The following is a 15,128-nucleotide window of genomic DNA, read 5'->3' as shown; positions in this document are numbered from 1 at the left end:
GTGAAATGGACTAAGGAGAGTAGCCAAAATTGTGTGTGTGTGTGTGTGTTTTTAAGGATTAGATGTGTCGGTCCATAGTCGTCGCTGGCCACATAGTTAAGTGGTGCGTTCATTCACTGGGCATTGATGGAGCGCCTACTACGTGCCAGGCCTGTTTTACGCGCCGGGGGCCCAGAAGCGCCCAGGTCAGACGAAGTGTAAACTATTCCGACCAGAGCCCTTCAATCTGTATTCCGCTTCGCAGGAAGCTCTCCTCCCTTTACGATTTTCAGCGTGACTGCCTTCCCTCTTGTTAGTGTGTAACTTTCGCGCCGGCCCCCGCAGCCTCGCGCCTGCCTTCCCTCCACGGTCCTCCGCCAAGGTGTTGTAAGACGTCTACGAACCCGGCGCGACCCTCGCCAACGCCCGCTCGCGGGGGTGGGGGGGGTGGGGGATGGGGCCGCATCGCCCCAGGGGTCCTAGCTAGGGGTTCCCGGAGAAGGGGTGGGAGATGGGGGTGCGGGGGAGCACAGGAGCGCGGGCCAGCACCCAGACCTGCTCGGTACGGGAGAACTAGACCCGGGGATGCCGGGCGGCCAGGACCCCGCTACCCTGGCCGGCTCCGGGCAGAGTAACAAGAGAAGGCGCCCAGACTGCATCTCTGCCGGGACCCGGAGCGGCGGCACCACCCCCAGCCCGCCCCACGCTCGCCAACCTCAGGCGGCCGCGCCCCGCCCCGCCCCTCTCCCGAAGCCCCGCCCCGGCTCGGGACCACCCCTCCGCGGCCTCCGCTCTCGTCCCGGCCCCGCCCCCCGCGACCCCGCCCCGTCCCCGCCCCCGCCCCGGCGCGGGACCACCCTCCGCCCGGCGAGGTGGGGGCCCAGCGCGCCCGGCACTCTCGGCGGTCCGGGCCCCTAGCCACCACCGCCGCCGACGCCGCCGTGAGTCCCGCGGAGCCGCGCGCGCCCCCGGCTGGGCCGAGCTGCCGGCCGACCAGCGGAGCCGCAGGAGCCCGCGGGGACGCCATGCGAGCCAGGTAGGCAGGCGGCGGCGGGGAGCGCCTCGGGCGGCAGGGCCCTGGGGGCCAGCGGGGACGCGGGGTCGTGCTCGGGGCTTTGCACTCCCTCGCGGGCGCCGATCGTGCCACCGCCGCCTGAGTTCGGGGCTGCGCGGGTGCCTGGGCGCGGGGCGGCTTCGGGGAAGCCTCGCGCGCCCCTCGCCGCTCCCCCAGGCGCTCGGGTCGTCCCGGTGCTGGCGGGCAGGGACCCGGCTCGCGGTTCCTGGGGCCGAGCAGCTCTCGGAGACCCCGCATGCGCTCGGGCCGACCCCCCCACCCCGGCTCTGGCCACTTCCCGGCGGGCGGCCCTGCAGGGTGGCCTCCCTGGGCAACCGGACGCGTCCTCGGGCGCGAATCGGGGGGCGCGCTCTGCTCGTGGGGGCCGTGGGGTCACGGGAGGGCGTGGAGGGGTCGGGGCGCCCCCCTCGCGCGGCGCTGGGGAGGAGGGAAGGACGCGCGGTCTCCAGTTAAACTTGTTGGTGACAATGCATATTTCAACTTCTTCGGAGATCCCTCCTGTGAGGATGAAATTGAAAACTCCGGTTTCTGGCTTGGCGATCGGGTGACCGGGCAGCCGCGAGGTGACAGCGCCGGCGGCCCGCGGGCGGGGACCCGCTGGGATAGAGGCGCGTTGTTCTCCGAGCGATGTTTACGGAGAAGCCCGCTCCGCGGCACGGGCGGGTGTCTGTTGGGACCCCAACCCTGGGTCCCGCGGCTCCTAGCCCGGGGCCTGCGGTGTAGACGGGGGTGGGGGACAGGCCCAGCTGGCCCTGACCGGGTGTCGGGCGCCCAGATATGCCGCGCGGGAGGAGCTGCGGGAGAGCCGCCGGGCTCAGCGAGCAGAGGGTCGTGGAACCTGATGGATCAATGAAATCTGAAAAAGAACACTGTGCGAGATTGTATTCTTGCTTATTCTTTTCAAGTTAATAGGCAGATTGGAACTATAGAATTTATCCGGGATAATAATAAAGTTCGCATAACTTTTATTCTGATTACAGAAACAATGTTATGCTCATGCAGAAAGCTGGAGATAAAGAGAAATATAAACAGCAAACAGGAAGCCATCCCCAATCCCGCGGTTTCTACCAGCCTTGTCACAGCCTGGCAGATTTGAACATTAAGTTAGAACTGGAGCCATTCTTGCCTAAATCAGAGAATCCCTGAATGCAGCTTCCCCTGCTCACCCTTGTGATCGTCTCGGAGCTCCAAAGTTTGGGTTTTTTCCTTGCTCCCTACTCGGGCACAGTCTCTGCTGGCCACGAGTCCTCTTTCCTGTGGGCTGGGGCTTTCCTTGAGATCCGTGGCCCAGATGGAATGATGGGAGAGGCCTGGATCCTCACCGCCCTCTGTGGTTTTGGTTCCTTGCCTTGTAAAAATGAAGGTAATGATTCTCAATCTGCTTCTCAGGCCACCATAAAAATTAATGGGTGGTTTGCAGAGCGTTTTGACATCCGTGGATGGACAGCGGCTGTACTTTAAGGTGCTGGGGAACATTTTGCCGTTCCTGATTGCAGTGGCCATCCAGTGTAATAGGCTGCTTCTCACCTGGCCATCCTGCCCAGGAAACAGACTCCAGGAATGTCCAGTGGAGCCCTGAGGACAATATTCCTGGTTCCCTGCTCAGTGCCCTCAGGACTCGGCCAAATCCCTCAGAGTGGGAAGCTTGGGAGGAGGCAGCACTGTCAAATCCCTCTCCCTGACCTCTGCTTTCTGCTTGTAGGCAGATTTCTTAAAGTAAGGGGACAGTGATATTTAGGCAGGACCCCAGATTGCCCACTGCCTGATGTTTGTGGGTCTGTGCAATGCCCGGGCCGTGCTTATCCAAAAGAACAGTTAGTTCTGGGAGGACGCGTGAACTGAACAAACCGGGCTTCCTAGGGATTTCTATGGCTCACTTGTTTACTAAATGAACAATGACCGGCTGCGGAGAAGCCCAGGACACTTCTGTGAGCTTTATTATTTTTTTTTCCTGTTGCCCTAAGACTACATTTTAGTGATCTTATAAAACAATAAATAAGAATCCATGCCATTTGTTAATTCCGGGTACCAAAGGCCCAGGTGGGGAGAGGTACTTCACAGCATGCCTTTGTCCTCAAGCACCCACACCACCCCGCCAACCACAAAGTAATCAGGGTAGAAGATCCTCTTTCGGTAACAGTTTGTCATTTGATAGTTTCATTTTTTAAATTGTGGCTTCCACCAGCACATGGATCTGATCAGGGTCTGTCTAGTTGCAGATGACAGCTCAACCGGGGGTTTTGGAAAGACCGAGAAAGTGGGCTGAGAAAACTGCTGATAAAGTATCCTTCACCGGGTGCCTTGTCTGTTAATGTATTGTGCTCTTACTTTTCTCAGTGGAGGGAGGACCTTCCTGGATTTTCTCCATTGCTCTTGTTTGCTAATCCGCCAGCCTGGAATTATTTCCCTCTGGGCTGCTTGAATAGACTTTCTTCTTATTCTAATGCTGGGTTCTGGTCTGATCATAAGATATGCGAATGGTGAATGTGGTTTACGCCCTTGAGTCCTGGGAGGTGTTCCTGGTTTTAAATCCTGGGTTCCTGGCCAGTTAAGAGCCCTTGGCTCCCCTGAGATTGTGTGGGAGGTATGTGTGCTTTCTCTTCCTGGGGAGCTTCTTACAGAACCCTTGACCCAAAGAAGGTTAAGAGCTCCAGAGTGCGGCCCTGCAGACCTCGTCCCTGGCCCCTGTCCCTGGCCCCTGTCCCTGGCCCCTGGCTCTGGGCAGACCTCCCCGTTCCTTGTTTCAGGTACCAGCCTTGTTTTGACCAAGTAGGAACTGCTGTTTACAATTGGCCAGCCATGTGGATTTCCCTTAGCTTTATTGTTTTCAAATTCCACACCTAAATTGGGCTGTGTTGTGATTTTTCTTCTGAAAGTTGGAGTCAGGCCCCTGGGACATTTCCCAAGGCCCTGGAGGTGGGCATCAAGTCTCTTTGTTGCGAGGTCGCCGCCTGACAACCAGGAATCCGAAAAGGTCACCGAGCACTAAATAGAGTTCTCAGAGCACTCTCAGTGTCCGGGTCAGCTTTGCTCCTGGCCGGGAGTGAGCCTCAGGCCAAGCAGCGTTTACACTTAGCTTTTGGGGAGCTGGGCTAGGTCTCTGGGCTCCCCAGCTATTTGCACAAAAGAAGCGTCACATTCTGCCACCACCCTGTGGAGCAGTGACAGAAAAACAATTCATCTAGCCCCCAAACGCCTAGGGAACAGTCCAGCTACTTGATTCAGTATCCTCCAGGAAGCCGAAACCAGCTCCTCGGTGGGCCCTGAGGGCATCCGTGTGTTACATAACCCAGCACCTGATGCCACCGTGACCTCGCTCAAGGGAAAAAGTCTCAATAATCAGTCTTCAGATGGCGAGGGAGTGCAGAATACGCTTTAGAAAGAAAGGCTGTGTGTGGTGTTTAAGAAGGGTGAAATCCCATGTAGAACATCACAGCCTCCCATCTTCCAGGTGAACAGTGCCTCCTGAAGTCATCAGGAAGCATGTGAATTTGAGGAGGTAGAATTGCTGTATGGAATTCCTCTAATTTAAGGTTTGGGGTATTTTGAGGGATGGCAATAGGTACCCCTTGTTGAGGGCTTATCATATGCTAGGCCACGTGTGTGCTCTTTTCAATCCTCACGAAAACTGCCAGAGGTTTCATTTTACAGGGAAGCTACGAGAGTGTAAGAAACTCCTCCAACCTTAGACTTGAATGAGTGCTCGACTTGGGATTTGAACCTGGATCTGTCCAAGTCCAGAGCTCGTCATCACATATCCCAGGGTACTGAGGTTAAAGAAATAAACGGCTCTCAGTCACACATTGGAGCCTGAAGATACAGGCATGCAAATAGCAGGGTGCCAGCCTCCTTCACCCAATTAGAAAATAGCTTGTACTCTGAAGGTGATGAAATCTTTAAAACATGTGACGCTTTCTTAGCCTAAATGGAAGGCAGCCATTTTGCACCTTTGTTCTTGAAACCCTCACCCCATCGCCAGGGTGAAGCAAGGTTTATTTGGAAGATTGTGACTTTGAACTCGGGATAACTCCAGATTTGGTACAACGTCTTTCCTCGTCCCGTGAAAAGAGCGCGTTTGGGCACATGAGGTCACTAGAATGAGATTAAGATTATAGGAAGGCTGTTAAGTAAATGTACAATAAGGGTTCCACCTTCCTCTTTACAATCAAATAAATGACATACTAATGAGATTATTCTTATCTGTACAATAAAAGCTTGTCTCAGGGGAGCTCTCTTTGCTGAAGCCTGTTAGCCCAATTCTTCTGTAGAGATAGAGAAGAATACTTCCTTTGAAAGGATTTTATGGTTCCAAGTTTTTGTTAAATCTTCCCCCCAATCTGCATAACTGAGGACAACCCTGCCTCTGTGTGTGTGTGTGTGTGTGTGTGTGTGTGTGTGTGTGTTGAGATTTCTCTGTTACCCAGGCTGGAGTGCAGTGGCTCAGTCATAGCCCACTGCAGCCTTCAACTCCTGGGCTCAAGCAATCCTTCTTCCTCAGCCTTGTGAGTGGCTGGAACTATATAGGTGCACACCAGCATGCCCGGGTAATTTTTTTTTTTTTATTCTTGTAGAAATGGGGTTTTGCTATGTTGTCCAGGCTGGTCTTGAACTCCTGGTTTCAAGTGATCCTCTGGCCTTGGTCTCCCAAAGCACTGGGCTTACAGGTGTGAGGCACGTTGATCTGCCCTTGTCCCATTTTTATGAGCTACTAAAGTCTGCAGGCCTGAAGGAAGCTTTTCTAGCCCCTCCGATGTAGGAGGTCCCTGAGCTCATAGTGTGCTGGTAAACCTGCTCTCTGAGGAAAAAGCAGAACTTTGATTGCAGTATCTGCCAATTTCTATGATGTAAATACTCCCACCGCAGCCAATTTCTTTCTTTTCTTTTCTTTTCTTTTTTTTTTTTTTTGAGTCTCACTCTGTCGCCCAGGCTGGAGTACAGTGGTGCAATCTTGGCTCACTGCAACCTCCACCTCCCAGGTTCAAGCTATTCACCTACCTCAGCCTCCTGAGTAGCTGGGACTGCAGGTGTGCACCACCAAGCCCAGCAAACTTTTGTATTTTCAGTAGAGACCAGCTTCCCCAGCCCACCTTGGCCTCCCAAAGTGCTGGAATTACAGATGTGAGCCACCGCGCCCAGCCTGATTTCAAACTGCCAGTTTGGGCTAGGAATATTACTAAACAGTTAACAAGCTGTGTGAGCCAATAAGAGCTGGGTCCTGCTCACTGTTCCTTGCACTGAGCCCACCCACATGACACCCCCGCTTCCCCTCCCGTCTGCCCCATCACTTAATAGCTGAAATCGTGGCCTCACTTCTGCTTGGTCCATGTCTGCCTAGGAGCAGTGCTGAAAAAGGATTTGGGTACTATTGAGTAACCAAATTTGGCCAGCAAGAGTAGAAGGCTTCAAAACTCAGGCTGCATTTTAAACTCACCCGGGAGCTTGAAAAAACAACAGTCCATATTCCAGGCCCATCCCCAGTTGAATCAGAACGTCTGGGTGTGGGGCCAGACCTCTGTAGATTTGGAAAGCTTCCCGGGTGACTGTAATGTATATCCACGTTGAACTCCAGGGATGTGGTAATGAATTTGTTCAAGAAGAAATTTGGGGGTGGGGGGCAATTTGGGGCAGGGCGTGGCAGACCCTGTATTTGAGCCCAGGGAAGTAAGATCTCTCTTGAAAAGCAGGGAATGTTTTTCCTTGAAGCCTCGGAGCGGGTGAGGAAGTGCTGGGCTAGGAGAGGCAGGTGGAACCCATCTTCCCCCCAGCAGGTCTGTCCGCCTCCAGGGGCACGTGTCCTACACTGATGAGGTCCAATTGCTTGTTTAGCTTTGGTTGCTTCTGCTGGTCTAGAAAGGAAAAGGGTCTTCCTTCCAGGAAGTCAGGGGTCAGGATGAAGCCAGGCAGACGCCCTGGGTGGGTGTGATGAGCTGTTCTCAGATGTTAAAGCAGAGGGGCTTCCTGGGACCACCCAGGCGAAGGCTGGAGGACCATAGCTGAGCACTGTAAGAGTCCTTGAGCTTGGGTGCACACATAAGCTGATTATTTTTTCTCCATCATAATTAGCAGTAAAATTATTTTAAAATGTGAGAGCTTTCTTTGGAGGCAGTAAGCATGTGGGAGGCAAACGTCATTCAACTTCAGAGCCAGCCTTGGTGAGCGGGGCTGGGACTGGGGAGAGGCACACGAGGCCCCTGGGGTGCAGGATTCAAGGAGGTGCTCACCCTGGGGGGTGTCTGGGGCAGGGTCTGTCCTGCTGGCCAGAGGAGGGCTGTTTGAGAGAGGGTGGGCCTGGGCTCAGTTCCTTAGAGTTGGACGGTGAGTGTGGAAGAGCTCACACATGGGAACCTAGTGTGAAGAGCAGGGGCCGGGATCACACTGCTGGGTCACCCCCGGGTGGGGCAGGAAGGCTAAGGGGGAGCCAGTGGAGGAGCAGCTGGGATGGGAGAACAAGTGCCCTGCGTGGCCCTGAAGCCAAGGAGGAGAAACGTGGGGGTAGGGGGAGAGGGGGTTGAGAGCTCAAAGCAGACGGGACAGTTCTGGGTCTATCATGTGCTGAGGATTTATGGACGGGAGGACTGGAACCCTGTCACTGTGGTAGTGGAGAAACTCCTATAATGGAAGAAATAGTGCAGAGTGGAGGCCACGCAGAAGAATGTTGGTGATAAGAGAAATTGGACTGTATTTGATGGTGTGGAGACAGGGCAGGAAGGAACCAGGGCTGGGTCAGAGGGACTGGGATTCTAGCAGGGGCGGAAAATTCTCCTTGGGGTACCCGTGCACTGGGGAGTGGCCGCAGATACTGAGAGGGAAGCATTGGGTGTGAAGAACTCATCACCAGGAGCAGCTGGTTAAAAGACCTTCCCCAAATGCTTTTTCAGATCATACATCTGCAACTTTTTCCCACTAGCCTTTGTGGAGGGCTGGCTGGGGGAGCCCATTTGTCCTTAAGACGCAGTTCACTAGACTCACTTGCTCTTCCAGGCCCAGTTCACACTCCCTTCTCAGACACACCCGAGTGATTTGCACCTGGCTCTGCCTGTGTCCTAGCTTTCTTACCTGTCTGTTGTCCCCCTAGGCAGGGCGCTGCTTGGGAGCAGTTGCATTTTATCATCTCTGCATCCTCCATACACAGGAGCCCCTCAGACACCATGCCCAGTGCATGAAAGAGCTGGCAGAGAGAGAGAGAGAGAGAGGCTGGGCAAGGTGAAAACTTAGGGTGGTGACTTCATACAGCTATGTAGTGACAACTCCAATATTCTCTTCTTGACATCTTGGCGGTTTAAAACTTACAATATATGATAGAAGTAATTCCTCCTTATGAATAATAAACAGCTTACTTATAAAAACTGTCAAGTGGCCGTCCCCATAGTTCTGTGCAATTTAATTTTTAATTCGGGTAGGTTTACCTCGCCTTTGTTTACCCATTTTCTACTGTTGCCCTTTGTAAGAGGATTTGACTTTTTTTTTTTTTTTTTTTGAGACAGAATCTCACTCTTGCCCATGCTGGAGTGCAATGGCACGATCTCGGCTCATTGAAACCTCTGCCTCCTAGGTTCAAGTGATTCTCCTGCTTCAGTCCCCCAAGTAGCTGGGATTACAGGCGTGCACCACCATGCCTGGCTAATTTTTGTGTTTTTAGTAGAGATGGGATTTTACCATGTTGGTGAGGCTGGTCTTGAACTCCTGACCTCACTTGATCCGCCCACCCCACCCAAAGTGCTGGGATTACAGGTGTGGGTCACCTTGCCCAGCAAGGATTTGATTTTTTAATAGCTTTAAGATATTAAGAGGTAAATGGAGTATTCTTAAAATGCATGTGCATTTAAGCATTTTTAAATCCTCCTATCAATCATAGTTGATGGACAAGTGCTGTCAAATATTTGTATGTGTCCTGTGCATAAATGGGAAATAAGGGTCCTGTGTTCAGATCTAACTGAAAATAATGATTGGAGCTGATGTAATACTTACACATAATTCATGTAGAATGCTAGGCCCAGGGCCTAGGCCCCAGTGCAAATTGGTGAATAAAAATATGGTTGTGATTCTTACTGCTGTGGTCTAATCTCACTTTTCCTTACCCCTGTCCCAGATATCCCCTCAGGAAAGTTGGGTTTTTGTTTTTATCTTGTGGTTTGGGGAATCGATATTTCAGATGTTTGTAAGAGGCATGCTCTGTTCCGGTTCAGAACTGAGCAGCAACCTTTGGTTCTCTCCTTTACAGTGTGGGACTGGGACATCAACACGATTTTGAATTTTGGTTCCATTTCAGGCCTGTGTGAGGGGGTGCTGACTGGGTGACATCAGGAGATCAGGCACTGGCTAGTCATCAAAAACAGAATCCCAGGAGTTCACTTAGTGCCCATTTTTGCTAATATGTGTATCTTATTGGAGCCATCTGTGATTTTCAGAACTACTGAATTGGGGGAAAGCAGATGCTACGGTTGGGGCCACATGCACACACACTTGAAATGCTCAGTTGTCCTGTGTAACGTAAGATGTTTCCCTGGGTTCGGATTCTTCCCAGATTTGTTGGCCTTTTCCCTGTGTTAGGCACTGAGACACTTCTGTACACAGCTGTTTCTTCGAAATCAATCACGTATGAAACAGCCTGATTTGCAAAACTGAAAGTTGTCGTACGCAGGAAAATCCTTGGTAAGAATTTCATGGCTCACGCATCATGTTCTTCTAACATTGTTTTTTGTTTCCCAGCCATTGTCAGGGAACAATAGCTGGAATGACGTTTTCACAGACTGCAATATGAGAAGTTCCTTTTTCCAGTGGAGGCTCCGTGGCTCTTTGTTGGGACCTGGTTCATTGCGGGGACATCACAGTGGGAAAGAGCAGGGGTGGTCTCAGCCCCACACACCTGTCTGTGTCCGAATATTTGGCTTATCTTCCTGTTATGACCTCAGACACATTTTTGTATGTCTTTGAGGCTCAGCCTTCTGATCTCTAAAATGGTGACCATCATACTTTGCTCCTGGAGTTGGACAGTTTAAATGAGATCACACTAAATGCCACTGTACTGTTAGCTGTGGATTTGGCTGCATCATTGTCCCTGTGGTTTTTGTTGTTTGTTTTTGAGATGGAGTCTTGCTCTGTCACCCAGACTGGAGTGCAGTGGTGCGATCTTGGCTCACTGAAATCTCCACCCCCCGGGTTCAAGTGATTCTCCTGCTTCAGCCTCCCAAGTACTTGGGATTACAGGTGTGCACCACCATGCCCAGCTACATTTTGTATTTTTAGTAGAGATGGGGTTTTACCATGTTGGCCAGGCTGGTCTTGAACTCCTGACCTCAGGTGATCCACCTACCTCAGCCTCCCCAGGTGCTGGGATTACAGGCCTGAGCCACTGCGCCTGGCCCCCATGTTGGTTTTGAGTCCCATCCTTGTCAGCATGCAGTTCTTTATGCCTTGCTTCTTTTGTCTTGTGTACATGTGCTGTAGTTTATTCTTAGATATTGAGTTAATAGAGTTTCTGTGATGTTCCAGCATCTGAGTTGAACAGAGTGTAGGGCTTTGTTCTTTTGGTGCTCAACTTGACCTTTAAAAAGCATGTAGGTGTGGACCAGGGGCTTGATGCGGTCCTAAGTGTCTAAATAAGATTTAGGGCTCATCCATGCTGACTTTGCCCAGTTCCTGAAGTTCCTGGAGGAGGTGGGGTGGTGGGTGTGTGAAGAGAGGGATGTGTTTGATGAGGCCACAGGTCCCCGACTTGGGGTGGAGTGTGGCTCTGGCGGGTGGCATAGAAGGACCAGCAGCAAGTGCCGGAGGCCCCTGTGCCTTTGTTTGCAAGAGGTCTTTACCTGCCCTGACTTCTTGGGTGGGGTGGGGAGGTGAGAAACATCTTTTGTTCACTGTAAGTACTTTGTAGACATATGAGTTGTTTTTGGAATTGTTCCTTGTGATTTTCTGTCTTTTTTTTTTTTATTTCTGGAGGCAGCATCTCCCTCTGTCACCGAGACTGGAGTGCAGTGGCCCAATCTCAGCTCACTACAACCTCCGCCTCCCGGGTTCAAGTGATTCTCATGCCTCAGCCCCCGTAGTAGCTGGGATTACAGGTGCCTGCCACCACGCTTGGCTAATTTTTGTATTTGTAGCAGAGACGGGGGTTTCGCTGTGGTGGCCAGGCAGGTCTCGAACTCCTGACCTCAAGTGATCTGCCCGTCTTGGTCTCCCAAAGTGCTGGGATTACAGGTGTGAGCGAGCCACTGTGCCTGGCCTCTTCTTTAAAAAACAAAGCAAAACAAAAAAACCCTTTCTGCTTATGTATTTTAAATGACTTAATAAATTACAGGTTTGTACGTGTTTGTTTTAGAAACACTAGAAAATGTAAAAGGAAAAGAAATTCACATCAGTGGAATTCTGCCACCCACAATGACCCCTCTGGACACTTGCATATGCGTCTTTTAGATATTTTTGCCTGGAAGTATAGAGCTTTCAGACAAAAACAGGCTGGGACAATGAGTGGTCTTCCCTGTGTATCTGGCATATAGCAATTTTTCAATAAGTATTTGTTGAATGAATACTACCTTTTTTTTTTTTTTTTTTTTTTTTTGAGGCTTTTTGAGTATCGCTGTGTCACCCAGGCTGGCTCACTGCAACTTCCGCCTCCTGGATTCAAGCGATTCTCCTGCCTCAGCCTCCCTAGTAGCTGGGATTACAGGCACTTGCCACCATGCCTGGCTAATTTTAATATTTTAGTAGAGACAGGGTTTTGCCATGTTGGCCAGGCTGGTCTTGAACTCCTGATCTCAAGCGATCCACCTGCCTCGGCCTCCCAAAGTGCTGGGATTATAGGCGTGAGCCACCGTGCCCAGAAATACTATGCTTTTAAAAATAGCTTTTTATCTAAAATTGTTGACATATTTTCAGATCAATAAATACAGATTTACATCCTCATTTTTCATGTCAGGTTTGTATAGGTAAGTACCCTGTTTGTTTAACAAGCGTTTATGAATAGACACTTCCCAGTTATTTTGAAATTATAAACAACACTGCAATGAAAGTCTCTGATATATAGATTTTTCCATGCATATTAAGTTTCTCCTTTGAATGAATCTTTTACTTTTATTGTGCTTAAAATCTATGAAGAACTTCTAATTATATTAATTGTTGGGTGACTGTGTAATTACTATACAGAAAAGCACCTCAAAAGGGAGTAATGTTGGGAAGAGTTCCAGAATCTGTTGTATAAAACTTGGTGAACTTTTAAGAGCAGTCTTATTCATTCCCATCCTTTTTGGGGGAATGCTTTCTGTTTCTCCAGACCCTGATGTGCTTTGCGTCCTGTGCTTTTGGAGTGGGAGGTTGGGTAACAGGGTCACGTTGATGCCTTCAGCGCCTACTTCAGTTTTAGGATGCACACATACGTGCCAGCTTCAGAAACATTAACATCTGGGAGTAACTGTGTCCTAGAGCCCAGGAGGTGTTTCTGCTGGGTGATCTTCAAGGCCCACTCCTTCCTAGAAGGGGATGAGTGATGTGTTCAGCTTTGGAACTGCCGTTGCGAGCTTCTCCGGGGTCATGTCGTCATGGGTGTCCAGAGTGATTTTGTGGCTGTGTCACTTGATCAGCTGTGACAAGACAGACTGCAGTTGGATCTGGCATCCGGTAAAAGCGCAGACTTGGTTTTCAGGACTTCTGGGTTCACTAAGGGGAGAGTTTGTCATGCCTCCTGCTGATTGCAAGACTGTAATTTGGATCTTTGACTGCGGTCTGGTGTCGCAAGCCTTCTTTCTGGCAAGGGAGGAAAACTAATTTATGGGCGGAATATTTTTTGGCCTGTCTCCTGTGCGTAGTTTTGCACAGGGGCCTGGCTGCCTCCTCGGGTCTTGGCACTGCAGTATTTGTGAGTCATCCACCTATAGGTAACATGAGGCAGCACTTTGGGGCTTTGTGAAACCCCAGCTAGGCGGGTAAGGGACTGGCCAGCATTCCCAGGACACCCCAGGGGCTGCCTGGAAGCAGGAGACTGTCCATGAGTTCTGGTTTTTTGTTCTGAGTGTGGGGGACACCTTCAGGAGGCTGGGAGGGGGGCCCCGACATCAAGCCTGAGAGCTGACCCCTTTTCTAACTCTCTGGGACATGGTCCTGGCTCTTCCCCTCTTCCTCTTCACGCGTTAACGCCTTTTAATTCCTTGACTCACTGCTGAGCCCCTCTGGATTCCAGGTGGAGGAGATAAATGGGGAGCCCACCAGACACAGCATCTGCTCACAGGGAGTTCGATACCCAGCACGGGAGAAGGGGCGTTAAAGTGCACCAGGGGAAAGGTCAGGGCTCGTGAGGTTGTGTTGGGGGTCAGGGCAGGATCCCCAAAGAAGTCCCACTAAGTAGGGGGACCTGAGAAATGAGCAGGCTAGAAAGTGCATGGTGATTTAGGGGGGGCAGTGGACTGGTAGGTTCTGGGCAGGGTGACTTGATGAGTCCAAGGAACCAAAAGGGGGCCATAGTGAGACCCCTTCCCAAGAGCTCCTGGGAGGGATTCCGGGGCAGGTGGCTGGATCGGACAGGTCCTTCTGCGCTTCCCTAGCTTTGAACTTGTATCTAAGGGCACCAAGAAGATGCGATTAGATGTGTAAGCACGACTTGAAAGGGGCCAGGTGACCTGCCCGGGGTTCCCTGGCACAGGAGGTGATCCGTCCATCATCGAGGCGTGGCGGGGAGGCTACCCTGTGCACCACATCCTGTTCCAGACCCCCATCTTCACAGCCCTGGCACTACGTGTAGCAGAGTCGGTCTCCCAGCCCAGTGCTCCCGTGACCCACATGTGGTACTTCTCCCTCCCGGCCTGCTGTGAGATTCTTATAAAATTGTCTCCTGATTAACCACCCTGTACAGCTTTTTTTTTTTTTTTTTTTTTTTGAGACGGAGTCTCGCTCTGTCGCCCAGGCTGGAGTGCAGTGGCCAGATCTCAGCTCACTGCAAACTCCGCCCCCCGGGTTTACGCCTTTCTCCGGCCTCAGCCTCCGGAGTAGCTGGGACTACAGGCGCCCGCCACCTCGCCCAGCTCGTTTTTTTGTATTTTTTAGTAGAGACGGGGTTTCACCATGTTAGCCAGGATGGTCTCGATCTCCTGACCTCGTGATCCGCCCGTCTCGGCCTCCCAAAGTGCTGGGATTACAGGCTTGAGCCACCGCGCCCGGCCTACAGCTTTTAAAAGTTACTTTTATTACCCAAAACAACACTTCAGAAACTAAGCTGACCGTTGAATCATTAAAGAAGTCACAGCATTCTTTCATCCCAGAGGGAAAAAAGTGTTGAAGAGGAGACTGTCCAGTGAAAACCACGTGAGAGGCACCCAGCATCAGTGCACCTCTCTCTGGTCAGCTGAGTCCTTGAACTCCTCGGCAGTTCCCCCTCAGGGAAAGTCAGTGAACAGGCCGTGTCCTGGCTTTAATTGTCAGTTTCTGAAACTCGCTGGGCTGGGTGGTCAGACTCCTGACAGCCACTGTCTCTGCACTCCCGTGAGCTGCTGAGTTTACTGGCCATTCAGAGAGACTTCTGTGTTGAACCCACATGAATCTGGCTAATCCCATCTCTTCTGTGAAAACTTGAATACAGCCTTCTGCTGCGATAGGAAAACCGGCTGTCCTTAACTTGCTCAGAGGAAAACCATTGATTTTTCAAGGTGAAAAGGAAATGGTGAAAAGCTGAGAGATGATGTCATAAACACGGAATTTTTTGTCATTAGTGAAATTGTCTAGAAATTGGCTGCTTGCTAAATTGGGAGTCGGATTGTTATTCTAGGAAGATGGGGGTTACTTTCATGAGCAGGAAGATGGGTAAAATGGCAGTGATTCCCACAGCGAACCTGTGTTGGAGGGCTGTGACTAACAGGTGAGTAACATTCAGGACAAAATTCCGATGTACTGCTTAGCCGATGATTGCCAATTAGGCATTATGGGAAAAACTTGCGCTTGTGTGACTTTGAAAGTCAGGTTGTTTGTTGTCCTCTTGTGCTACTAGGAATTGCAAATAGGCAACGCAGTAGAGCTTGCAAATAGGGTCTGGAAGGGAATGTACAAAAATAACAATTGTTGTTTGGGTTGAGATTTGGCCTGGTGAGGTTCA

At 51.2% G+C, this 15,128-nt stretch overlaps 1 protein-coding gene across 2 annotated transcripts in view; it reads left to right on the top strand.

Annotated features, from left to right (window-relative positions):
* Positions 1–817: 817 nt before the first annotated feature.
* Positions 818–15,128, top strand: part of SH3BP4 (SH3 domain binding protein 4) — a 103,387-nt gene continuing 89,076 nt past the window's right edge. The window contains exon 1 of one of the 2 annotated variants that reach the window (XM_030916872.1): positions 818–1,015. The gene's annotated coding sequence lies outside the window, so the exon portion shown is untranslated. The remainder of the gene's footprint in view (positions 1,016–15,128) is intronic. The other variant, XM_030916873.1, reaches the window with a different exon arrangement.

This window comes from Rhinopithecus roxellana, chromosome 14 (assembly GCF_007565055.1).
Source record: "Rhinopithecus roxellana isolate Shanxi Qingling chromosome 14, ASM756505v1, whole genome shotgun sequence".
NCBI classification, from domain to species: Eukaryota; Metazoa; Chordata; class Mammalia; order Primates; family Cercopithecidae; genus Rhinopithecus; species Rhinopithecus roxellana.
The sequence above is the reverse complement of the archived record's forward strand: the minus strand, read 5'-3'. Positions and strand labels throughout refer to the sequence as shown.